This window comes from Lepus europaeus, chromosome 7 (genome assembly GCF_033115175.1).
Source record: "Lepus europaeus isolate LE1 chromosome 7, mLepTim1.pri, whole genome shotgun sequence".
In the NCBI taxonomy this organism is placed as follows: Eukaryota; Metazoa; Chordata; class Mammalia; order Lagomorpha; family Leporidae; genus Lepus; species Lepus europaeus.
Genome location: NC_084833.1, coordinates 80,682,240 through 80,708,134, shown reverse-complemented (window position 1 = coordinate 80,708,134; position 25,895 = coordinate 80,682,240). Strand labels below are relative to the sequence as shown.

The following is a 25,895-nucleotide window of genomic DNA, read 5'->3' as shown; positions in this document are numbered from 1 at the left end:
AATAGCCTATTCTGAGAATGAGGGTGGGAAAGGTCCTTTAAGGATTGCAACTCCATGGGACAGGCAAAGTCACCTTCAGAAACAGTATTCTTCAATCACAAAGTCACAAAATGGATTTGGAATCACTGTTATCTATTTAAAGATAAACAAACAAAACACTTCAAAGAGCTAAGAATGATATGGAAGTTGTTAGTATATTCTAACATATACCATAAAAGGCATCATTTTCAAGTGTACAGTTTAGTGGTTCTGGTATATTCATAAAAGTTGTGCAACATAAACCACTATCTAATTTTAGAACATTTGCATCACCCCACAATTAGTATTCTCCTGTGAGTAGTCACTCTCCAGTCCCTCTTCCCACAGCCCCTGGCAACTATGCATCTATTTCTGTATCTATGGTTTTGGAGACTTCATGTAAATACAAGTATATATTATGTGGCATTTTTGTCTGGCTTCTTTTATTTAGCATAATGCTTTCAAGTTCATCCATATTATAGCATGTATAGTAACTTTTACCATTCCATGGCTTAATAATGTTCTGCTGCTATGGATTTGCCACATTTTTCTTACCTACTTATCAGTTGATATTTGAAGTACTTTACAATTTTTTAACTTATGAATATTTCTGCTATAAATCTTTATGTAAAAATAGTTGTGTAGACATATGTTTTTAATTCTCTTGGTATGTACCCCTGGGCAAAATTACTGGATGATATGATAACTCTGTGTTTAAATTTTCAAGGGATTGCCAAACTGTTTCCAAAATGGCTGTGCCAATTTGTTGAAATGCATTTCCCCCAGTTATATTGTACATACTTATATTAAAATGTACATTGTGTGAATATGCACTCCCATGTTAACTGAAGCATTGCTTACAATAGCTTCACAATCTGTCAACTGAAGATATGGAAGCATTGTATATATCCATCAATGGGCAATGAAAATGTGGTAAGTATATAAAGGCATATTATTCTGCCTTAACAAAGAAAGCATTCTGCCATCTGTGACAACACATATGAACCTGGAGAACATTATGTTCAGTGCAGGAGGCAATCACAGAAAGACAAGCACTGTATTTTCTCACTTACATGTGGAATTAAAAACCTTGAGTCTCAGGGTGGGCCTTTGTTGTAGTGGGTTATAAACTGCTTGGGATGTCCACAATCATATCAAAGTGACTGGGTTCCAGTGCTGTCTCTGCACTCCATTCCAGCTTCTTGCTGATGTGCACCTTGGAGAGCAGGAGGTGATGGCACAAAGCGTTGATTCTCTGCCACCGACATAAGATACTTGGATTGAGTTTGTTGCTCTCAGTTCTGGCCTGGCCCAGCCCTGTGTGTTTTGGGCCTTTGTGGGGGTGGGCTAGCAGATGGGAGATCTCTATTTCTCTGCTTTTCAAATAAATAGAATAAATTTTTAATTAATTAATTAAATTTTTAGAAAGTTGGGCTGTTTTGTGGTTACCTTTAAAAAATATTGTAAATAAGTAAGTCAAACTCAAAGAAATAGATATTAGAAGGGTTGTGACCAGGGGCTGGGAGATAGGAGAAATGGGGAGCTGAAAAATGCCTTTTTAGGGGGCCAGCACTGTGGCGCAGTGGGTTAATGCCCTGGTCTGAAGTGCCGGCATCCCATATGGGCACTAGTTCGAGACCTGGCTGCTCCACTTCTGATCCAGCTCTCTGCTATGGCCTGGGAAAGCAGTAGAACATGGCCCAAGTCCTTGGGCCCCTGCACCCCCATGGGAGACCCAGAAGAAGCTCCTGGCTTTGGATTGGCACAGCTCCAGTTGCTGTGGCCAATTGGGGAGTGAACCATCGGATAGAAGACCTCTCTCTCTCTCTCTGCCTCTCCTCTCTCTGTGTAACTCTCACTTTCAAATAAATAAATAAATCTTAAAAAAAGAAAAATGTCTTTTTAATCTGCAGTGTAAATGAAGTTTATTCTTCCATGGAGATCATGTTGATTCTAGAGCTATGATTTTTTTAGGACACAACATTTTGAGTCTATTTGTAGTTATGATTTCCTATAATCCTGGTCACCTCTGAGATTGAGAAAACGTCTCACTCCGGACAAGACCTTGGGCTACTACTGTAAACCACTTTACCTTGATAGTATGTCCTGTACTCTTAAACTTGGAAGACACCAAACCCCTTTTATCAAATAAATAATCAATTTCAATGCAATAAGAAGACATGATAACTGGGTATCTACTTTGTGCTACGAAGTATTTTCTCAGTGAGAATAAGAATAAATTTGACAAAAAAGTCATCATTTAATGGTTTCATAATTTCCTGCAAGGCATTAATTTGTGCTGCTGTGGGGAGGTAAAACAATTATTTTTCTTTTTTTGACTGTCCTAAATGGTTTATTAGGCATGAATTTTACAAACATTATCTATATTAGCAGTAACAGTGCAGCTGAAGGGTATTGTGCCTTCTCAGGCTGCACAATGAGAACCCCTAAGTAATGTGGTGGAAATTGTGGTCCTTTCTAAGACCACCACTTTTACATCTTGCAGATGTTAGCCCACACATTTCCCTGTGCTTGTGGACTGTTTGATGATGCACTGTATGTCAGGATTTCTTCTGATAGTTTTATGAAATGGATCAATGAGATAACCTCAAAGAATTTGTATGTGGAATCTTCACCAATGCAGTAGGAATTCAGGACTCTCAGAGCTCCACAGTGGCACCCAGCTGGCTCCTTGGCAACAGACTGAAGGCTTCGTGCAAACTTTAGCTGGTTCACTCCATGATGCAGAGGTTTGCCGTAGGTTATACCCTTAGGAACTAGGCACACATGAATCCTATACATGAAATAGCCTTCCTTGGCTTTGTATCCCAGTCTGTGCAGCTTGGGCTGGGTGAGGGAGATCACCCTGGGCAGGGAGGAGAACTGGTAGCACTGCCAGCAGTTGACCCTCAGGAGAAAGTGCATCACTTCCCACTAGTTCTTTCTCCATAGCTCCTGGATATATATGTCTTGGCTTACCTGATGGCTGCCAGCAGACAGAAAGGAACAATTATTTTTGCAAAGACAGAAGAGAGTGTAAAGAGAGATTTCTCACTTTGGTCACTATCACTGTTTTCAGCCTGGTAACTCGTTGTTGGTTGTGGCTGTTCTGTGTCTGGTAGGATGTTCAGCAGCCTTTCTGGCTTCTATCCACAATTTGTGACAAACAGAAGTGTCTCCAGACATTGTCAAATATTCCACTGGGGGTAAAACTGCCCCAGTGGAGAATCACTAATCTCGAAAATGGACCTGCATAGGACTCAAGTTTCAGGACTTAATGCGAGGTAACAATCTTTCTGCTCCTTTAACAATGACAGTAATAATGGCTATCTTTTATGACTGTTGTGAGGACTAAATAAGATGATGCATATGGAACCACCTCACAAAGTTCCTGGCACACCTATGAAGTTGTTTTACATTTATTCAGTACTGTATGTTGAGTATCTCCCAGGTCTTAGGGAATGTGTGAGATGTTGGTGAACAGTAATAAACAATACCACCATGATTCTGGGTTCTAGGATATCCATTGCCCTTTCATACCCGCTAACTACTGTTCCTGCAGTGATCACATTGTCCTGCAAATAGGAGCTATTTACTTGTTGTGACTCTCACTATATTCTGAGTTGCTTTGAAACAAGAACAACCTTATTTTATACTTATATTCATATTCATATTAATATATATCACAGAATATCTAGCAAGTGCCAACAGAAAGCAGGTGCTTGGAACCTATTAGTTGAATTGAACAGTGAACAGTTATATGACTTTGCTTAGGGGCCTGTACTGTGGCTCAGTGGGTTAAAGCCCTGGCCTGCAGGGCCAGCATTCCTTGTGGGTGTTGATTCAAATCCCAGCTGCTGCACTTCCAATCCAGCTACCTGCTAACATGCCTGGAAAAGCAGTGGGGGATAGTCCAAGCCCTTGCATCCCTGCACCCAAGTGGGAGACCTAGAAGAAGCTCCTGGTTCCTGGTTTTGGATAAGCTCAGCTCTGGATCAACTCAGCTCCGCCATTAAGGCAATTTGGGGAGGGAATGAATGAGAAGATGGAAGACCCCCCCCCGCCTCCCCCCACCCCGTCACTGTCCATACATTTCTCCATAACCATGTCTTTCAAATAAGTAAAATTAATTTAAAAAAATAGATTTGCTTAAATGTTTTCCCAATAAATGTTAGTTGAAGTACAGAACACTCTGCTTTTTGTGTGTGCATGGATTGTTGGCCCTGGCTCTGCATTCACTTCTCTCCCATAGCGGTTTGCATGTCTTGCAGAAGGTGGCCCTGTTTTTTTTTTTTGTTTGTTAATTTTTTTCCCATCAAAGTTCCCCACTTTCCTTAAACTTGGATTTTAAAAAAGCAAACTAGAAGATAGCAGAATAAATAAATATGTGGGATTTTATTGAGTATTGTTGGATGAGGAAATGGCTGGAATCCTGGGAGATTATGTAATTGGTTACCTGTTCACTCATTTGTTCATTTGAAACATTCCCTGCATGTATACTGTGTAGTCTGGGTCCATTTCTGCCTTTCTGCCCTATAGCCACTTGGACCAGTTCCCTGATTGCTCCATATTCTCTCTCACATCAGGACTTTTCCTTCATTCAGTTCAGTCATTCATGACTCAGATCTCAGTTCAAATTTAGCTCTTTCTGCTAGCATCCCCACTTCCACTCCATCCAAGATTAACACGGAGCCCTTAGAACTGAGCACTCAATGTCTCTGAACTAATTTTTGGATTGGTACCCCATGATCCCACCAAGTGGTAAGGTGACTGTGGTGTCCATTATCACTGTTGTTTCCCCACCTCACATAGTGCCTAGCACACTTATGAGGTTGCTTTACACTTATTCAGTGTTGTGTGTTGGGTATCTCCCAGGTTCTAGGGAATCTGCAAGGTGCTGGTAGACAGTGATGAACCAAACCAACATGATTCTGGCTCTTATAACTCCCATTGTTCATCCATACCCCAAAGCTGCTGTTCCTGCAGTGATCACATTGTTGAGCAATAGGAACTATTTACCTTTTGTATCCCTCACTCTATTCTGAGTTGCATCAAGCTCATAAGTTATTTGATAAACATTTTGAGATTGTTAACTGAAAAAGTGAATGAATGGACACATGTTGGACAGTGTTCAGATTTCCTCTGACTTCTCTTCAGTGTTCTGAAAAAATAATGGGCTCAGAGTGTCTATTATCTGTCTCAGGAGTGATGATCACTTGCTGGGCGGATTGTCTGAGGTGTCCTGAGCACGGGTGTGAGGGGAAGATAGAGCAGATAGATAGATGGATAGAAGGACCCAGGCTTCTGCTAACGTTAGGCCTGAAATCATCTTAGGACAGTGGTCCCATCTTTGCCATCAGTCACTTCAGTGACATTGACTATGGAATAAAATCATTTCTATGACCCCTACCTGACACATACACTACTTTTTTCTTTCCATTTGAAGCTAAAATCTTTCTTTACCCACTTTTGGCTTTTTGCCCTAGGAGGCAGTGATATTTAATTCTTGAAAGCCTTTTTCTATTCAAAACAACTTTTCCTGGTCTGGTCAGGAGTAAGTTACCTTTTGTGTTTGTTCTGCTATAATAATAAGCATGATGAATGGCCAAATGTGTTTTTAACATACACAGAATATATTTTCTAAGGTTATAAAAATTTTTAAATAAGCATGTTTATTAAACCATTCTTGGACTGAAAGCACTGACATTTTTGTAAAGGAAAATCAATGAGAGCAAACAACCTTCATCTCTGCTGGCATTGTGCACAGTGCAATATTAACCACTTATCTCCTAGAAAACTTTCCTTGCTTTGCCCTGGCTGAGTATCCTGGTGATTGGTGGCAGTGACACTGTTGGGCTTGTGGAGGAGAGAAACCTTCCTTATTTCTCAGGTGAATGTGAAGCAAAGCCTTATTCACATTGTTTCCATTACCTACTGACTCTGAAAATACATCTTGTTGCACCAGACTATAGGCCGATGGTACAATGTGATGTAGCACACTGCAAAGCTAACAACTGAAACTCTAGCAAGAATATGTATTTGTCATTTTTGAAAGCTACTCCTTTTTTCTCCTGTGGCTGGGGCTGGAAATAAAGACTGATGGCCAGCCTAGGGTGGGCAGGGTGGGGAGAGAGAAGTGAGATGAAGAGGGGGGTGATGTTGGTATGCACGACTCTATCCACTTCCTTGATAGTTGCTGCAATTCAGATGTAGGACTGTCCATCCCACATCTTTCAGGGAAGCTTGTGCATCAGCAAGGTGAAGACAGCTCTAAGTGAATCTCCAGCAATCAAGTTAATTGTGAAACCTGAAAAGGCCACTTTTAGCATTCTACATTAGAGTATCATCTGTGGGTGGCATTTTTCATTTATTTGTTTACAGCAACCTGGTAGCAGACTTGTTTTGTTGTTAACAACACTTGTTTGTACAGTGTTCTCAATAATTAAACCAAAATGTCATTATGTCCATATGCCTTTCCTCATCCTATTTCCTTGTTGAAAGGTTTATCCCTTAGGAAGTACCCAGGTCTTTTAGCTTTTACCTTGAGAAAAAACACAACAAAACAAAAACTGATTTGTTTTGTCAAGTTTTTTATTTCAATGTAAGCTGAGAAGAGTTTATATTATTTATACACAACCAAGTCACAGAAGTAATGAGGTGACTAAAATGTTCTTAATGAGTTTTCCAATTGTTTGACTTGATGTAGCAATACATATTTATGATTTTAATTGTTGTTTTGGCCTCAGAAAATTTCTGTTTTTTTTTTTTTAAGATCAGCAGGGTTTATGAGAGAGATGATATGTTTCTTCTTGATTCTTCCATTAGAATAATAGAATAATATTCTGGATGGGAAAATGATTGAGAAAATTTATTTAAATATGTTATAGACTTTAAATATATCTTAATGCTAGAATCTCTTTTTTGTTGGTTTTTTAAATAATCTTTAAGCCCAAGGATCTGTTGAGCACAGCATAATCCACATAGCTTTCAGAGGCGATTAATTCTTACAATTTGGAGGAGTCTTATTTATCTCAACCGCCTTTCTTTATATTGTTCTCATTTCAGAAGAAGGCAGCCCCAAGCTAATCCTACCATCTCTGCTTGGGCACTTCTTGTACCCCAAGATCTGATTTCCTCTGTTGTTTCCTTGCTCTGTTTCCTCAATGTCTGCTATTCCTCCTCTCTCAGACTAAAATATTCCTATTCCTCCACTAGTATAAGGTAAAAAGCATGAGGAAAATTCTCCCTTGACCTTGACTACCAATTCTCTATTTCTTGCTTCCTATCTTTCCCTTCACTTCCAAGTTATCATCTCTTTCTCATTTATTCCCTGACCTGTAATAATTTGCCTTTCATTAAAATTCTCCATTGAAAAGCCTTTTTCTTTTTTTAATGACTTAATTGTATCTTTTTAATTTTTTTATTATTTTTTAAACTTTTATTTAGTAAATATAAATTTGCAAAGTACAGTTTATGGATTACAATGGCTTTCCCCCCCATAACTTCCCTCCCACTTGCACTCCTCCCATCTCCCACTCCCTCTCCCATTCCATTCACATCAAGATACATTTTTTTTTAAACTTTTATTTAATGAATATAAATTTCCAAAGTACAGCTTATGGATTACAATGGCTTCCCCCTCCCATACCTTCCCTCCCACCCGCAACCCTCCCCTCTCCCGCTCCCTCTCCCCTTCCATTTGCATCAAGATTCATTTTCAATTCTCTTTATATACAGAAGATCAATTTAGTATAAAGATTTCAACAGTTTGCACCGACATAGAAACACAAAGTGAAACATACTGTTTAACTACTAGTTATAGCATTAAATCACAATGTACAGCACATTAAGGACAGAGATCCCACATCAGGAGCAAGTGCACAGTGGCTCCTGTTGTTGACCCAACAAATTGACACTCTAGTTTGTGGTGCCAGTAACCATCCTAGGCTGTCGTCATGAGTTGCCAAGGCTATGGAAGCCTTCCAAGTTTGCCGACTCTGATCGTATTTAGACAAGGTCATAAAAGACAGAGTGAAGATAGTAACCAATGATCCTAAGAGTGGCATTTACCAGGTCTGAACAATTATACAGCATTAAGTGGGGAAGAGGACCATCAGTACACACAGGTTGGGAGTAGAGCCATTGGAGGTAGAGTAGAGGTTATGATTACAAAGGAATGAGGCCCAAGTGCACTAGACAGGGCCTAGAACAAAGGACAGAGTCATTATTAGAGGAGCTAAGAAAGGTGCTGTCTAAGCTACAAGTAATTTTTCTGATTGAGAGGCAAATAGAACCTGATAGAAGGGGCTTGATAATAATCTGGTGGGCTTTAGGCCTTGTAAATTCAGAGGCCCAGACCTATCTATCTCTTCACATGGGGTATATCCTAAGGGAGGTGTGAACCTCCTAGGGGAAGGCACTCTGCTGACTTTCATTACTTGGCTGGCCTGGGAGGAGAGCTGGCCAGGTAAAGGCAGGGGGCATCTCTAACAAGAAATGTACAGTTCTGCCTGCAATGTTGCTGACCCTACTTGACCATCCCCTCAGCTGCAGTGGTCACTTTGGAAGTTGGGCTGAGTGAAGGGCTTTTCAGCTTGGAGCCAATAAGATCTGTGGCTCTGACCTGGGCATCCTTCGACTCCAGGGCAGGTCCATTTCCAGTGATCCAACTCTTGGCAGAGCTGCCAGGGCTCTTCACAAGCTGACTTCTGCTGAAGCCCAGGCTTACCACATTGAAAGCCACTGCAGTGGACTGGCCTGTTGGGTCTCCTTGAGGGCAGATCACTGTACAGATCAGCCATTAATAGGCCTGCCACCCATTGCTTCTGATGCCGAGCTTTCTTTTCCTCCTGGTTTGTGTTAAAGCAGACCAGAGGATGCAAGTCAAGGGAGTGCCCGTGTCCCATCTCTAATTTTCGGTGGCCTGAACTACAAGTCTATAGTCACAGGCATGTTCTGTAGTAGTTTTTCTAAGGTAGACAATGCCCATGAGGAAAATTATATTCTCACTTTAAAACTTTCTTTCCCTTTGGTCTGAAAGGGAGGTTTTTTTCTACTTACTGTATACTTGGCTGATGGCGAAGTGAATCTAGCTATGAGATTATTATTTAAGTTCTTATTTTGGCTATGCTATTGCAGAAAAATGTTAGCCATCTCTTTTATAAGGTCTAAAGATTAAATTGTGCATCCTACAGATTCCTTCATAATAGAATTAGTTTCCTACCTTGAAGAGAATAGAGAAATGAAAGAACAAGTTGGGCTTAGAATAGAGAAATGAGGGAGCAAGTCCTAGATCGCTTGCTGACAATAGCAATATCACATGAATACTTAGCAAACCATTTCAACCATTAGATAACAACTTAAGAAAACATTTACCAGAAGGTCCAATGCCTTCTATAAATTTTAAGAATCATGTATTTGAAAACACCTCTTAAATATCTAACATGGTGTAGTTTGTTTAGCCAGTAAACTTAAGCACAACCATCTAAAACGTTTTTAGTTTCTTTCTACCAACAAGTCTAAAACATATGATACACAGATTCAGGTCCCACAAATTAAAATGTATCTTTGATTGATTTTAGCAGCTTAAATTTATGGACAATCTTATCTATAAGCCATTTAAAATAAAACTCTTAATAAAATTTCCTATGTGGACATACAATATGTACACACATATAATATAGCATAATAGACCAATATAGCAATTTTAATAATAGCTTTTAAAATCTTTAACTCTTTTTGTAGATTGCCAATTGATTTGAATTGCTTTTTGTTTTTAGTAACCTCAGTTAACCATACTTTCTCTCAGTTGGTACTGTTAATACATTATTGGCTTCATCTGTTTACAGAGCCATCCCAAAGTACTGAATACAATAAAAGTGGCTGGAAAAAGTCTATAGGAACCTATAGGTGGACAGCTAAACACAGAACCAACAACGCTTTAGTTTTATGAGCAGCACATCATATATAACTGTGGATGACAAAAGACTTTAAGTTGCCATGTTTAAAATTATAAACTCATCAACCAACAAGAGGCACTTGCTTACTTCACAGTATTTTTGAAAGCACCTGTAGGATTTTACAAATATTTAACCCTTTAGGCCTCTGGGGCTTTCTCATTAAGATAACTATCATGTCTAGTAACACAAGATCATTACACTTTTTAATTCTCAAACATTTGTATTAATAGCATTTTCCATTATAGAAACTTAAAGTCTGGTACCACATCACATCTTGACAGTCCTTCTAATATACTCCAAATAGACTGATTAGTTGGTGTCTCTATAAGATGAGAGACATAGGTCCTTCGATTTTTTCAGTTGGGCCCAAACTGGAAAAACCAAAGTCCAGGATTTACTGGAAATTTTAGAGACCAGATTGTTTGAAACTTTGATTTTTTGAATGCCTGTCAAGAATGCCAAGAAGGCTCAAAATCCAAAATATCTGGTTGAAATAAGATTCCTTAAAATCATGACATAACATAGACCAACTTTGATCATTGTTACAAGGTGATTATTCAAATTTTTGAAAAAAGCACATATTTAAATAATCCATAGCTCTTAATAAAAATTCAGCTGTTTTTGAACAATTAGAATTTAACAGACATCAAGAGAACATAATAGATTACTTTAACACATTGCTTTAACAGAGCATCAGAGTTTAATTCTATGTCAAAGAGAAATTGAGCTTCCTGTGATCTTTTGCTGTGAGGTTTCCCTCCTTCACCTTCTTTCATATTGGTGACCATGTTTCTGTGTTTCTGTGTGTAACACATCTTTAAGCATCTTTTGCAGGGCAGGATGAGTGGCAACAAATTCTTTCAGTTTCTGCTTGCTATGAAAAGTCTTAATTTCACCTTCATTCACAAATGAGAGCTTTGCAGGATATAGTATTCTGGGCTGGCAGTTTTTCTCTCTTAGTACCTGGGCTATGTCTCGCCATTCCCTTCTAGCTTGTAGGGTTTCTGATGAGAAGTCTGCTGTGAGTCTAATTGGAGATCCTCTAAGAGTGATCTTACGTTTCTCTCTTGCACATTTTAGGATCTTTTCTTTATGTTTCACTGTGGTGAGTTTGATTACAACATGTCGTGGTGAGGATCTCTTTTGGTCATGTTTATTAGGGGTTCTATAAGCTTCCTGTATTAAGATGCCTCTGTCCTTCCCCAGACCTGGGAAATTTTCTGCTAGTATCTCACTGAAAATGCCTTCTAATCCTTTCTCCCTCTCCATGCCTTCAGGAACTCCTAGAACCCGAATGTTGGGTTTTTTAATAGTATCCTGTAGATTCCCGACAATATTTTTTAGATTTCTAATTTCTTCTTCTTTTCTTTGGTTTGCCTGTTTCCTTTCCTGTTCTCTGTCTTCTAAGTCTGATATTCTCTCTTCTGCTTCGCCCATTCTGTTTTTAAGGCTCTCTAATGTGTTTGTCATTTGATCTATTGAACTCTTCATTTCATTATGATTTCTAGTCACTATCAGAGTTTCTTGTTCCACTAGTTGTTTCATTTCATTTTGATTCCTCCTTAATATTTCACTTTCACGAGAGAGATTTTCTATCTTGTCCATGAAGGATTTCTGTAGTTCAAGAATTTGTTTTTGAGAACTTGTTAATGTTCTTATCAATTTTTTGAGATCTGCTTCTTGCATTTCTTCGATCTCATCATCTTCATAATCTTGAATTGGGGTGTCTTTTTCATTTGGGGGCATCATAGTTTCTTCCTTGTTCTTGTTAGCTTGGTTTTTGCGTTTGTTGTTTGGCATGTTGGAGATATTTGGTTTCTTCACTGTGGTGTTTTTTCTTGTTACACTATGGCTCTATATCAAGTGGACTGTCTGCTTTCAGTGGAGCCCCAGAGGCTTGAGATGAGTGTGGACTGAGAGCTGTGTTTGGTTCCTCAGGGTTGAGGGTGTGTCAAAGATGACACTCCCAGGTTAGGTGTGGTAAATCTCTCTCTTTTTTGATTCAAAAGGGAAGTAATTCCGCACAGCTGAACGTAATTGGAGGTAGTTAGCAGGCAAATGATATACCCTCAGGAGCCAGAGATTGGAAGCTCTTTCCCAAGGACCACACAGGGAATCTCTGCTGCCCTCAGTGTGGGCTCCAATTCTCCTGCAGTCTCCCACTGGGTTGCCAAGTTAGATGTTAATCTCCTGTTATTTCACCCCTCCCCACAGAGTCAGGTTTTTCTGCTAGGCTCAGGGCTGGTGCAGACCTGATGTCGCCCTGCTTATGACGTATGTCCAAAATGGCGCCTGCTCTGTCTTGCTCGCCTTTGAGAGGTGAGCAGAGAGAGAGAAACTTGTGTCTGTATCGGTCACTTTTTTTATTTTTTTTTCCTATCTCCCTTCTAGTTAGCCTGGTGAACTTTTCCCCACGGAGTTTCAAGCCTCGTTCCCTCTAGCCTCCTCTTTCCGCTTGCCCGCTGGTTTCTCGGGCTATTGAGGTTCGGCTCACCTCGCGTTCCAGCGCTGGTGCGTTGAGTCTGCCGCTGGTGTCCCGAACTTGGGCTCCCACGCTCTCCACGCAGGTCCACTGTGAATCACTAGTTCCGGAAGAGTTTCCTCTGTTGTTTCATCCCCTACTCTTCCTTGACCCTGCAGTATCTCCACTTATATTAAACTTTCTTTCCCCCCGGACTAAGTGTGCTCCCTGCCTATTCCGCCATCTTGCCGCTCCTCCGATACATTTTCAATTCTCTTTATATACAGAAGATCAATTTAGTATATATTAAGTAAAGATTTCAACAGTTTGCACCCACATAGAAACACAAAGTGTAAAATACTGTTTCAGTGCTAGTTATAGCATTACTTTACATTGGACAACACATTAAGGACAGATCCCACATGAGGAGTAAGTACACTGTAACTCCTGTTGTTGACTTAACAATTTGACACTCTTTTTTATGGCATCAGTAATCTCCCTAGGCTCTAGTCATGAGTTGCCAAGGCTATGGAAGCCTTTTGAGTTCGCCAACTTCAATCTTACTCTGACAGGGTCATAGTCAAAGTGGAAGTTCTCTCCTCCCTTCAGAGAAAGGTACCTCCTTCTTTGATGGCCCCGTTCTTTCCACTGGGATCTCACTCACAGAGATCGTTCATTTAGGTCTTCTTCTTCTTCTTCTTTTTTTTTTTTCCAGAGTGTCTTGGCTTTCCATGCCTAAAATACTCTCATGGGCTCTTCAGCCAGATCCGAATGCCTTAAGGGCTGATTCTGAGGCCAGAGTGTTGTTTAGGACATCTGCCATTCTATGAGTCTGTTGGAAAAGCCTTTTTCTAGACCACCAGTGGTTTCCAATTTGCTCCATCCCATTTGCTGCTTCCAGTGGAGAGTTGGTTCTTATGTCACTGCTTTCTGTGGCAATAAGCTCTGACCAAATCCTGAACTCAGGTCTATAAAACCATAACTGACTTGTTATCATTTTCTTTTTGGGACTTTCTTCCTTTTGTTATTTTAAATATTGGTGTCCTCACAATTCTGTTTTGTGACTTCTCTTTCTTCCATTCTCTTTTTATTCTTTAAGTAATTTAACTACAGGAAGAGTTATGCTTGGTCATGATAGCATGAGTGGGAGCCAGCACATTTGAAAGAACGAAAATAACATTTGATGTCAATTCTATTTGTCTTTGACTTCAAGTTCTATCACATAACTACACTAGTAGCAAACTATCAGCTAGAGCGAGCCTTACTCTACTCTCATAACCCCCAGTGCATTTAGACCCATTTTCTGAATTAACATAGGGGCCTATGCTTTTTTGCATTACACACAGTCTTCACAGTGGAATTTGAAGCGTATTGTCTTATTGATCCCCTGCTCCCCTCCCCCGCCATTCACTAGGCACATGCTGGCATTTATTACATATTTAATAAATATTGTTTGAACTAAGCTAAACAATTGAACCAGCTTAGACATTGAATGATAATAACCTCAAAGCCTTATGTGGCATCTCCTGATGAGTTCTGAACATGAATGCTTTGAATTGTAGATTTATGAAGAAATCCACATCAAATTTTCCTCATTTTATGTATCATGTGTATTTTGAAAATTAAGGAGGAGGCCTTTGAAAATCCTGATCTTTTCCTTTTTGACTTGATAGCCAAGGCCTCAAAGCCATAAGTACATATTTAACCAGTGCAAAACTTGGGAAGTTCTAGAACAAAATCCCTAGAATCCCCCACATCATTTAGTTGGTATACAAGGCGTGTCCTCTCTATAAAGTTTTTTTTTTATATTTCAAAAAATAGTTTGTGATTTTCCTCTTATTTCAACCATAGTTAACAATATATTACCATTAGAAATCATGTAAATTTATAGAGAAATGAAAAACAGTCATAATTCTATCACTAAAGATAAATACTGTTAAAATTTTGTGCATGATCTGCCAGGGTTTTTCATAATTCTTCTTTATAAATATCGTAACTTAAGTGCTATTTTGATATCTAGTTTTCTTTCAACAATATAAGAACATTTTTCTATGTCAATAAAGATTTTCATCACATGATATATTTTTAAAGATTTATTTATTTTTATTTATTTGAAAGACATAGTTATAGAGATAGGTAGAGAAAAAGAGAGAGAGAGGTCTTCCATCCAGCGGTTCACTCCCCAATTGGCTGCAATGGCCAGAGCTGTGCCAATCTGAAGCCAGGAGCCAGGAGCTTCTTCTAGGTCTTCCACGTGGGTTATTGGGGTCCAAGGACTTGGGCCATCGTCTACTGCTTTTCCAGGCCATAGCAGAGAGCTGGATAGGAAGTGGAGCAGCAGGGTCTGGAACTGGTGCCCATATGGGATGCCAGCTTTACCTGCTATGTCACAGTGCTGGCCCCAATCTCAAGATATTTTAAATTTCTACTTGGTGTTTTATTGTGTGAATATAATCTTTTAATAATTATTAAAGTAATTTCCAAAACTTGTAATAAAATGCTTAATGAACATATTTTTGCAATATTACCTCTTTAGATATTGCTTGTGTGATCAGGTAATGATAAACATATGTAAGCATAGAGTTTAACTATGCAAATTTATTTAATTGTTTATATGGAAGTGTTTCTTGGAACGCTGGCCAAAAAGAGACCCAGTCATTCATGTCTTGTAACTCTGCAGCTGAGATGAAAATAATACTTTTTTAAATGATAGATTAAAATATGTTTTTTATGAGGAATAGTTTCATACCACTAAGGAGGCTTGGAAGTCCCATGATCTGCAGTCAGAAATATGAGGACCCAGGAAAGCCGGTGTAAATCCAGGGTCATAAATCCAGTCTGAGTCCTATCCACAAAAGGAAGGCAGTTTACCAAGTCCACCGATTCAACTGCTTATCTTATCTGGAAGCAACACATTGATAGACCTGCCCAGAAATAATATTCAATCTGTTGTCCCATAGCACAGTCAACTTGACAAATAAAGTTAACAATTATAAGAGAACTGCACAGAGCAGTGAAAATTACTAGAAATAGTTTATTCATAAAGAAGGATATCAATGAAACTATTTCAGGTTGAGATAGACCAGAGTTTCCAATGGAGATAAGATTTGAAACATTTTTGAAGGAATGGAATGTGGGAATAAGAAGGCAATTCAATGGATGCAAATACTCATTCATTCACCCATTCATATATTTGGATTACCTGTTTCATCAGAGACTCCTTTCCCTATGGAAGTTCATCTATGAAAATAATACTTTTTGTAGATTTCTGATGTTTATTCTGCAAGTGATTCATTTTTGTGGGAATGGTGTGTGATTTAACTCTATGTTCTTGAATATTTACCTGATAAAATGAAACTAAACTTGCTTCCATCCTTGCTAGTGGAGATAGGAGAATTTATGCAACTACAGGAAGAATGATGCTGCACATAGCTCGATTTAGTCTATTATTTTTCACTTTTCCTCATTGTTCTTGCTTTATGCCGTTTTGCCTGATGTTATTAGCCCCCCTACACACATATCTTCTTATCATGAATGATTATTCCCAAGTACAGTTTTCTTTTCATGTCTACTACATAGATGTCTTTTTTTTTCCTAAAGCAGTATTTTGTGCTACACAAGAACACATAATAAATAGATTTCTAAATTACATTTCAAAATGAACTATTGTTTCAAAGTGAACCTTAAAATATGGGAAGTCTCTGAAGTGGAGGAAAAGATGAAATGGATGGATTAAATGAGATGTGGCCACCACAGGGGACATTCTACTTCATAGAAGTCCCAGAAATCTCAATGAAATCACTACATAATTTACGCCTATTCATAAATAATCCATTGCAACCTTTTTCTTTAAGAAGCCAGTTTTCAAGTGCATAAACTAAGCAATGCTTGTGACCCACCTTCAGCATGAGATGGGGGAAATACCTTTCAAGTTTAAAAAATGACTCCATGGCTTGTGGTTAATGGAATATTTGCTTGTTTCTTTATGGAGGCCAAAGGGACATTAGAAAATGCACCCTCTTTGATCATTTATTAATGTACCATGCTCTGTGCCTGTTAAAATAATTTTAGCATTCAGAAATTGGCTTATGAGTATGGAAGAAGCTTGAGAGGATGGCTGAACTGTATTTTGAAAGTGCTTTAACCATCTTGACTGAACTGTGTTACATAATCCTTTCCCTTGCTATAATTAGACACAGGTATCACTATCACAACTCCATTTTTATTAGTGAAAAAAAGTAGCAGAGGAGATAAAGGGGCAGTGTTTTATACCCTGAATGATTTAGAGTCTGCACAAGAAGAGAGAACTCTAGATTTTGCTCCAGAATTCTAGCCACCCCACTCTCCTACATTCCAAGTCTCCTTAGTAACTTACTGTACTAAAGAACATAGATTTCCTTTCACTGATGGATGAGGGTCTTGCCTTAGCTGGGATGGGAGCCTCACATTTGCCTCAGACCTGGGGATTAGCCCTGTGGTGACCAGACATGATGGTCCCTATCTTCCCGGAGAGTTAATCCACAGGTGAAGAGATCATCCATCATCAGAGAAAACACAATTCAGTCCGGTCTTCTAACATGCAGTATCCCATATGTGCACATCTGGAAATCTTATCTAGGCCTGCATAATGACCAGTGTTTAAGCGTAATCTGTGTGTAAGTGAATTCAGCTGAGAGGGAGTTTGTCTTTCAGCGGTTGCCGTCTGAAACCTTGGCATTACTGACCTCTCTTCTGTTACGTTTTATTGTCTGCTCAAGAAAATTAACAGGGGACAGAAAAAAGGCTCTAAACCAATGGCTTTATAAAGAATATGGCCGTGCTTCTCACCATCAAGTTGTACAGACTGCATAGCGCCACTGGCTGCCTCAGGAACTTTCAATGCTGTGAGCCAGCTCTTGCAGCCTTTCAGATAAAGTCATCTTCTGTTTTAAGAAACATATGTTTGAGGCCGGCGCTATGGCTTAACAGACTGAGCTGACCGCTGTGGCACCAGCATCCCATATAAGTGCTGCTTTGAATCTGGCTTCTCCACCTCTGATCCAGCTCCCTGCTAATGTGCTTGGGAAAGTAGCAGAAGGCTCCAAGTCCCTGCATCCACATGGGATACCTGGAAGAAGCTCTTGGCTCCTGGCTTTGGTCTGGCCCAGCGCTAGCCATTGGGACCATTTGGATAGTGAACCAGTGGATGGAAGATCTCTTTCTCTTTATCTCTCTCTCTCAGTTTTCCTATATATAAAATGAAGTTATTAGCAGTTCAGGAATAATCAGGTGCTGTGAAAATTAAATATGGGTCTTACGAAATTCTTAGCATAGTGCATGACACATGGCTAAATACTATAAGGCAATAAATAATACAGGTTACCTGTATGTTGAGATTATCATCATTTTAATTTAAATAGTTTACCTAGTACTACTTTTACATTTTAATCTTAGTATTAAATGAGAACCACTCCTCAGAATCAATGTAATCTAAATCTACCCTTAGAATTAGGATTCACAATGATATATATGATTTTAATATTTATGTCCCTGGCTATTTTTTTCTACTGGTTATAACCTGAACATATCCAAGGAAGCCCAACTTGTGACAACACAGACTGAAGATGAAAAATCAAAAGAAGCAAAAAGAGGAAATGAATGGCTCTTTGCTACATATGGAAACCTGATTGTTGTTTGGAAATATGCTTTTCCAGATGAGGAAGTTGAATTCTAATGAGAACCTCATTCCATTCCCTGTGGGAAGAGGGTTGACAGGGCCATCCTTGTGTGTGGAACAGCAAAGGCAGCAGGGTGAAGATCCCAGTAATGTCATCACAATCAATTAGGCCTACACAGGTCCCTGGGGATGTGTGTGCTGCTTCTAGTCTCTAAGCCTGTCACATGAAATCCATGTGTCAGAGCCAGCAGGGACCTGAGCAGACACCTTGTCAAACCTTCTCATTTGCAGAGTGGTGAAGAGAGTTGCCATGTATGCAGCCATAAGTGGAGTAATCACTGCTTAAACTGTCTCACAGCTCCTACTTGGGTGCTCTTTTTATTCTGCAGGTGACTATCTGCTCTGGACAGTTTTGAAGAAGTTACCTTATGGAAGGAGCACAATCAATAAAGAAAAGATAGTATGGGAGGCTGGGAAAATTCCTTAACTTCTCTGAATTGTAGTGGCCTCAACTACAGTGGGCCCAAATGATTAAGTTAGATGTCTGTAGTATCAACTAAATAACATTAAAAGTTAACAAATACTGAGCATGTACCACAGAGTGGATGTTACTCTAATGCCTGTCTTATATATATCTCATTTAGTCTTGACAACATTCCCATAAAGTAAACCCTATCCCTATTCTCACATTACACCAATAAGTATGGTGACCAAAGCGTAAAGAAGAAAGATATATTGCCCAGAAAAATGCAGTTAGTTGGTGGGTGAGTGAGATTTCCAAAATCCACATTCCCTATTATCAGGAAACTCTGCCTTCTTGATGGGGTGCTCTCTACATGGATGCTGTGGCTACTGTGACCAATTTCACATACAGGTCACTGAAAATCTTAATGATAATGGTATTTGCTTTATGGTAAGGGCTTTTTCTGACAGTATTTTTGATGTAGTCAGGACAAGATGAACAAGGTCTCTAATAGGTAATCAGAAAAGTTTCCTTAAATGTTATGACTTGATTGTTAGTTCTGGATTTAGCAATGATGACAAAACTGATTCTCAGCAAATAGCGAGCAGAAAACCCCAAATTAAGGAACATCTCAGCAAATGATGTTTCCCTCTTTTTGAAGGAAGAGAAATGAAAGACTCTAATGTCTGTGAGGTTTTTATTAGGAACGAAGTACTTTTGATTTTGATTTCATAGTTCTCTTCAGTTAAGTCTTACCATAACCCACAAAGGTATTGCAATGATTCATGTTGATGAATGAGTTCACTTAAATCCAGAGAAGTGAAATAACCTGTCCGTGGTCAAATGGCAAAGCTGCTATCAGAGGCAGAATTTGAACCCAAGTTGTAAGTCATCAAAGCCCATGTTCTTTCCGCTTCATACTACCTCCCAGATATGCTCGCTTTTATCTTTTAACCTATGACCACAGTGAGACTAATGCAAAAACTCCTGTAATGCACACGTATGGCTTTTCTGAAGCTGAAGCACCCTACCTGTTTCATTCCCCTTACCTCTCTCTCTGTACTCATTCACACAGGGAAGGTCATTTGAAGAGTTAGTTCTTATTTGCTTCTTCCTAGTGGTAATTAGTATATGTACTGCAGAATCGAGCACTCCTAGTGGTAATTAGATTGATTCCCAGGAACAGACAGGGCTGAAGATTCTGAGAGATTGCACCATTATTTATTTACCTATGCTGATTTGTAGACTAGACATGCCTGGAAAGAAAGCTCTGTCTCCTTATAAAAAACACAGAAGAGCTTTCCGAGAATACTTATGACTGCTGGGCATTTAAGTTCTAAGGTAAGAACCAAGGGTGCCCTTTAAGCAGGCGTTACAGCTGAGCAATAGAGAAATTACAAGAAGATGCAGATGAGAGTGGATGTCTGTAAGGAAGTAAATTGGAGCTTGTGCATCAGAGCCAAAGGCTTTCTCACAAGCCCAATCACTGATCTTGGGTCGCTGGACTAAGAAAGAAAAACGTGGCTTGCAATTTGTATTGAGGTAGATGTTTTCTGTGTGCTTCTTTCTATCACTTATTTATTCAATAATTCATTCTTTCTTTCAACAAATATCAAGACTCTATTGTGTGAAATCATTGTCAGTTGCCAAGCTTTTGCCAAGGAACCAGACATGGAGCCAGTACTTATATTTGGGCTAACAGTAAAGATGCACTATTTAATCTATTATGACTGTTGTAATAGACAATATAGTATATAACTGTTATTGCCATTTTTTGCCCTTTTGTATATCAGAGCTTTTCTTTCCTATTTTTTTAAGATGTACTTTATTTATTTGACAGGCAGAGTTACAGAGAGAGGTAGAGACAGAGAGAGAGGTCTTCCATCTGATGGTTCACTCCCCAGATGGATGCAATGGCTGGAGCTGCACTGATCCGAAGCCAGGAGCCAAGAGCTTCTTCTGGGTCTCCCATGAGGGTGCAGGGGCCCAAGGACTTGGGCCATCTTCCACTGCTTTCCCAGGCCACAGCAGAGAGCTGGATCAGAAGAGGAGCAGCCGGGACTAGAACCGGCACTCACATGGGATGCCGGTGCTTCAGGCCAGGGCGTTAACCCGCTGTGCCACAGCCTGGGCCCCTCAGACCTTTTCTTGTATGTTGCAACATTCTGGGCAAGAAAGGATGGCAAATTAGCAAACATGGTCCATGCATCATCAGCCATCTATTTATGTATATTGAGTGGTGCCAGGATCCTGCTTTTTTTTTTTTTTTTTTTGAGCCAAGTAGGTTACTTGGCTCTTTTCTCTGCAGCCAATTTGACCCATGTACCACGTGTATTCTCTGAAACGGAAGTAAGGGCTCCTTTCCCCACAAGATTCAGATCAAGCCTGACTTCCCCACCCATAATAGAAGGCATGTGGAGCAGCAGAAGGAACCAAGCTTTGGAAACAAACCTATCTGGGCATGCATCCCAGGATTGCCATATAGAAATAGCAGGAGAAGAGAGACAACTGTTAGGCACAGGGCCTGGATCACTTTACCCATAGAAGGATAATAATGCCTTGCCTCTTAGGCCTGCTAGAAGAATTAATGAAATGATACATATGATGTTTCAAGAAGTCAATAAATGTTGGTTCCTCATATCTCAATGCATCTGTTCTTTTGCTACCCAGGAAAGTGTGTTTGGAAATATGTAACTCATGGTACAAAATTTCCCTGAACTGAGTGCAGCTTACTCTCGAGTTTCATGTATAGACAATGAGTACTTATTCGAGTCCCAATGTATTGTACACGTGTAACGTTGTCCACTAACTTGGGAATTCCTGCTGGCTGGAGTCATGGCTAATTTGCTCCTGTAACTCTTGAGTGTAACTTAGTTCCGGGCTGTCATGTTGTAAGCACTTAATAAATGTTTGCTAAATTAAAAGATATTTCAATCATAGATCACTATGCCTGTCTATCAAGCATTTCAATGACTTTATCTGTATGACAATATTGGAATCTTTTATTCATCTGGTTAGATCCTATCCCCCAAGTCTCCTTTGTTTCCAGAGTTTGTATATTTAAAAGAAGCAATAATTTAGAAAGATTTTGCATCAGGAGTGCCATTTAAAGCCACTTGACTATCTTGGGTTATGGCCATTTGATTATATAGCTAAAAATGATACTATGAAATCTTACAGCTTGCTGGGAAAACCCATAAGGCTAATACTTGATTATAAAATCAAGTTTTCCACAATTGGAACAGAGCTTATGTCAGCAGAGTTTCTGTAATGAGAAGGTAATTTTAACTGAAATGTCTGCGTTATTTTGTTTACTCAAGCTCTAAGTGTATGACTATTTCTCCATGCTTCATTCAGTCACATTACACCCTTCCTGTAAAGCATTTTATTGGAACACAGCATTTTTTATTTAGAGAATTCCATGTGCTAGGAAATAAACCTTGTTCCATCACTCCTGTTTTAGGGATAATAAAGCTGAGTCTGGGATTGAAATAAATAAAGGTTAAAAGAAAGCCTATGAGTAAAAAATAACACTATTTGGGATTGACTACGAAAAAGACCAGTGCAAATTAGTGAAAGGTCTGAATGTATATTACAAAAATGTAATATTTTTACAATGAGATAAAATTACAGACAGTGGATGAGCGTAGTGGCTTAGAGTTAAGCTGCTACTTGGGATGCCCACATTCTGTATCGGAGTGCTTTGGATCAAGTCCTGCCTCTGCTTCCAATCTAGATTCCTGCCAATGTGCACCCTAGGAGGCAGTAGTTAATGGCTTAGGTATTTGGGTCCCGAGTATCCACATGAGAAGTCTATAGGGAGTTCCAGTCCTCTGGATTTAGCCTCGCCTAACCACAGCTATTGGGGAGTGAATCAGCAGATGAATGACACCTCTCTCCCTCTCACTCTCGTTCTCTCTCTGTCTCTCTTTCACCCTTTCAAATACATAAAACTTTACAAAATAAAATGCCATTTTAAAGAATTACTCAGGAAGACATTTCCTTGGTATGGTGTAGGCTAGCAACTACATATTAACCTGGAAGAGGCGTTTAAAATTAGTTTGTTTTTATACAATGTTGATTCTATAAGTGGAGCAGTCATTAAAATAAGAAACACATAGATAAACTAAACCACTAAGGCTTTGCCCCACATTACAGAAACTGGGACTAGGAGAGAAATAATTTGTTAATGACTATAACAGATATTGAGATAATAATGGAAGAGTATTGTGATACTTGTTTTTATATGAATGTGCTAGAAAAATTTCATGTATTAGAAACTGAATCTCTACTTACAAAGATTCAGGAGGTAGGGATAATAAGCAATGATTATGCCATGAAAGTTCTGCCTTAAGGAATGGCTTAGTGTTATTAGCATGGGGGAGCCTCAGTTGTCTCAAGCATAGGTTGTTTTAATAGCGAGTTCAGCCTCTTCTTGCTGTCTTTCTTTCACCCTCTCTTTCCTTTCTGGCCTCCACCATGGGATGACACAGCTTGAAGGCTTTCACCGGATGCTGGTGTCATGCTCTTGGACTTCTCAGCCTCCAAAATTGTGAGCCAAATGATTTTGATTTATCCAGTCTTAAGTATTCTATTGTAGCAGCACAAAATGGACTAAGACAGACACACTGTTTTTGCCTTTGTTCAGCCTTGCTTCCTTGATATGAAGTGCCTGAGGTTAGTCCATACAAAAAAAATTGAAGCCTGTTGAAATAACTCTATTTCTCAGGACTTTGATCCAGCAAATTATACCAGCCCACTAGCTAATCCAAAGGGCTATTTCCCCCTTGAACTATTTAGGATAAAATCTTCCAGAAGGAAAGAGATGCAAGATCAGCATTTCCAACTTTTCCCAAGCTCAAGCCAGAACTTATTCTCTTTCCTGTTAGTGGGAGGAAAGGCCATCCAAAACAAATTTTCCAGGAACAGGAAGTGGTAGTAGAGACAGAAAAAGACAGATGGTTTCACCAGTGACCAGAGCTAGTCTAGTCTAGCTCCTTCACCTCCCTTTGCCAAAGAATTCAGAAAAATGTGGAAAGGTGGTGGTAGTGGGAGTGGTTGTGGTAGTGGTAGTGGTAGTGGTAGGGGTGGAGAGAGAGAGAGAGAGAGAGAGAGAGAGAGAGAGAGAGAGAGAGAAACATAAGAGCAAAACCAAGCAAACCCTGAGTTTTTTTTCTACGTAGATGCCAGGTAAAAATTAAAGAGAACCAGATCAAGCCAGACATAATGGTCTTTAAATTCTACTGGGTGACTCCACTTGATGGCTAAGTGACTAGAAGATGTTGAGTCTGATCCCAATATATCCTCTCAGGTTAGAATAAAGGGAAATGCACAACACTTTTAGCTTAAAGCCAACACCAACACTCTTCACATGAGTTATCTTACAGGGAGTGCAGTGGGTCCTATTGTTAACCCCATTGTATAGATGAAGAAATTGAGTGTCAAAAATTTAGGAAACTTGCCCAATTCATAAAGTTACTAAATTAAGGAGATTGCCATACAAGTTGGTCTGATGAAAACGTCCAACATCAGATTTGTTAATAATTCCAGTGCCACCCATTATTGATAGTGTCACCTCCAGCAAAGTCGGTACTGAATAAACACTTGTTGAAAGAGTAAATGCCTCAGTCTGAGGATAACTAACCCTACTTGTTAGCATTGCTATAATGATTCAGTGAAAGATTTTAAATCATTAGGTATGGGAGAAAAGATGAAAGATGAATCCTTCCTGAATTATAAGGAGGAGATAGAATTTTTAAGGTCTACACTTTTGAGACAGATGTGAGAAGGAACATTCCTTTACTGTCTAATGTTAGGAAGCACCTAATAATAGGCTGGGCCTTCCTCTCTGAGCTACTACCATTCCAACTTCTCTGTAAATTGGTACTTTAAAAGGCTTGAAAGCACTGAGTTCCTGTAAGAAATAGAAAAATTACTCTTCACCGTGTTGTACAAAGGATGATTTTACCTGCCTGATACAAAGGTATTGATTCAAAGATGAAAAATCGCACCTTCAAATAAGTAAAGAATTAGTGAAATTTTTGTTTCCCTGTAATTAAAAACAACCAAGCCATTGCCTTCAAACACAGACTGTAGTTCCCTATCAAGTTCCACAAACAAGCCGAGTTGCTCTGGAGATCAAGCAGACTCAAAGCTGACCTTCATGACGGAGTCTAAGCACAAAACAGACAGCAGGCAGTCAGGTCTGCTTAATTTGAACCTTCTCAGTAAGACTCATTTTTTTTTTTTTTTAGATTTATTTGAAAGGCAAAATTACAGAGAGAGAGAGAGAGAGAGAGAGAGAGAGAGAGATGCTCTGTCTGCTAGTTCACTCCCTAAATGGTTGCAATGGCTGCAGCTGGGCCATGCTGAAGCCAGAAGTCTGGAATCCATGCAGATCTTCCATGTGGGTAGTAGGGGCCCAAGTACTTGGGCCATTATCTGCTGCCTTTCCAGGCACGTGAGCAGGTAGATGGATGAGAAGCTCAGCGGCTGTATGAATCCGCACTCAGATGGGATGCAAGCATTGCAGGCAGAGCCTTTACCCTCTGAGCTACAACACCAGCCCCAGCAGTAAGGCTTTTAAAAATTGTCAGCTTCTCTGAAGTGCTTAGATTATGAATGAATTTGTAAGGAGTCAGCAGGACCACTTAAAAATATTTCTGGCTTCATTAAAGCTTATCTAGATAAGCCAAATCAGGAGTCTAAACATACAGCCTTTCTCCTTTTGTGGAACGATGCCACACCTTTTTCCTCTACCCATCACACACGAGCAGGGCAAATTTACTTTGTATTTTCCGTGCTCGCTCTCTCTAAGCAAGCTAATAATGTATCTCTGCATTAAGAAAAAATTCATTTTAACCAAATATTCTCTTCATTTACCATACTCTTTTTGCCTCCTGGAAGACCTATTTTATCTTCACTTTTTAATATCTTCTGCTCCACAAGACACCTCCATTTTCACAGCTGAGAACTCTGAGAAAACACATACACAAAAATAACACATTTTATTTGCTTCTGATAACAACGTTAACAGAATCCAACCTAAGGTGCTAATCTGCTCTTCTACTCTTTTTAAAATGAGCATTATAATGTATCTGTATCACTCAAGGTGGAAGTGCCCACCATATTTGAAAGCACATGTAGTCTATAGGCTTGAAAAGAACTTTATCAGAACTTGCAGTACTGATTCCCATATTTTATTCATGATTTTGATACTCCTAGTCATTATTTCAGTAACCTTCTATTCAAGGCAGCAGGTTAATGCATGTGATAAATTTGTCTGCTAATGGCACTAACAATTGACTGGCATGGCCAGAGGCAGCCTCTGGCAGACAG

At 39.4% G+C, this 25,895-nt stretch overlaps 1 pseudogene; it reads right to left on the bottom strand.

Moving 5' to 3' along the window:
- Positions 1 to 2,465: 2,465 nt before the first annotated feature.
- The window catches only part of LOC133763864 (large ribosomal subunit protein eL15-like), a 66,422-nt pseudogene continuing 42,992 nt past the window's right edge, over positions 2,466 to 25,895 (bottom strand).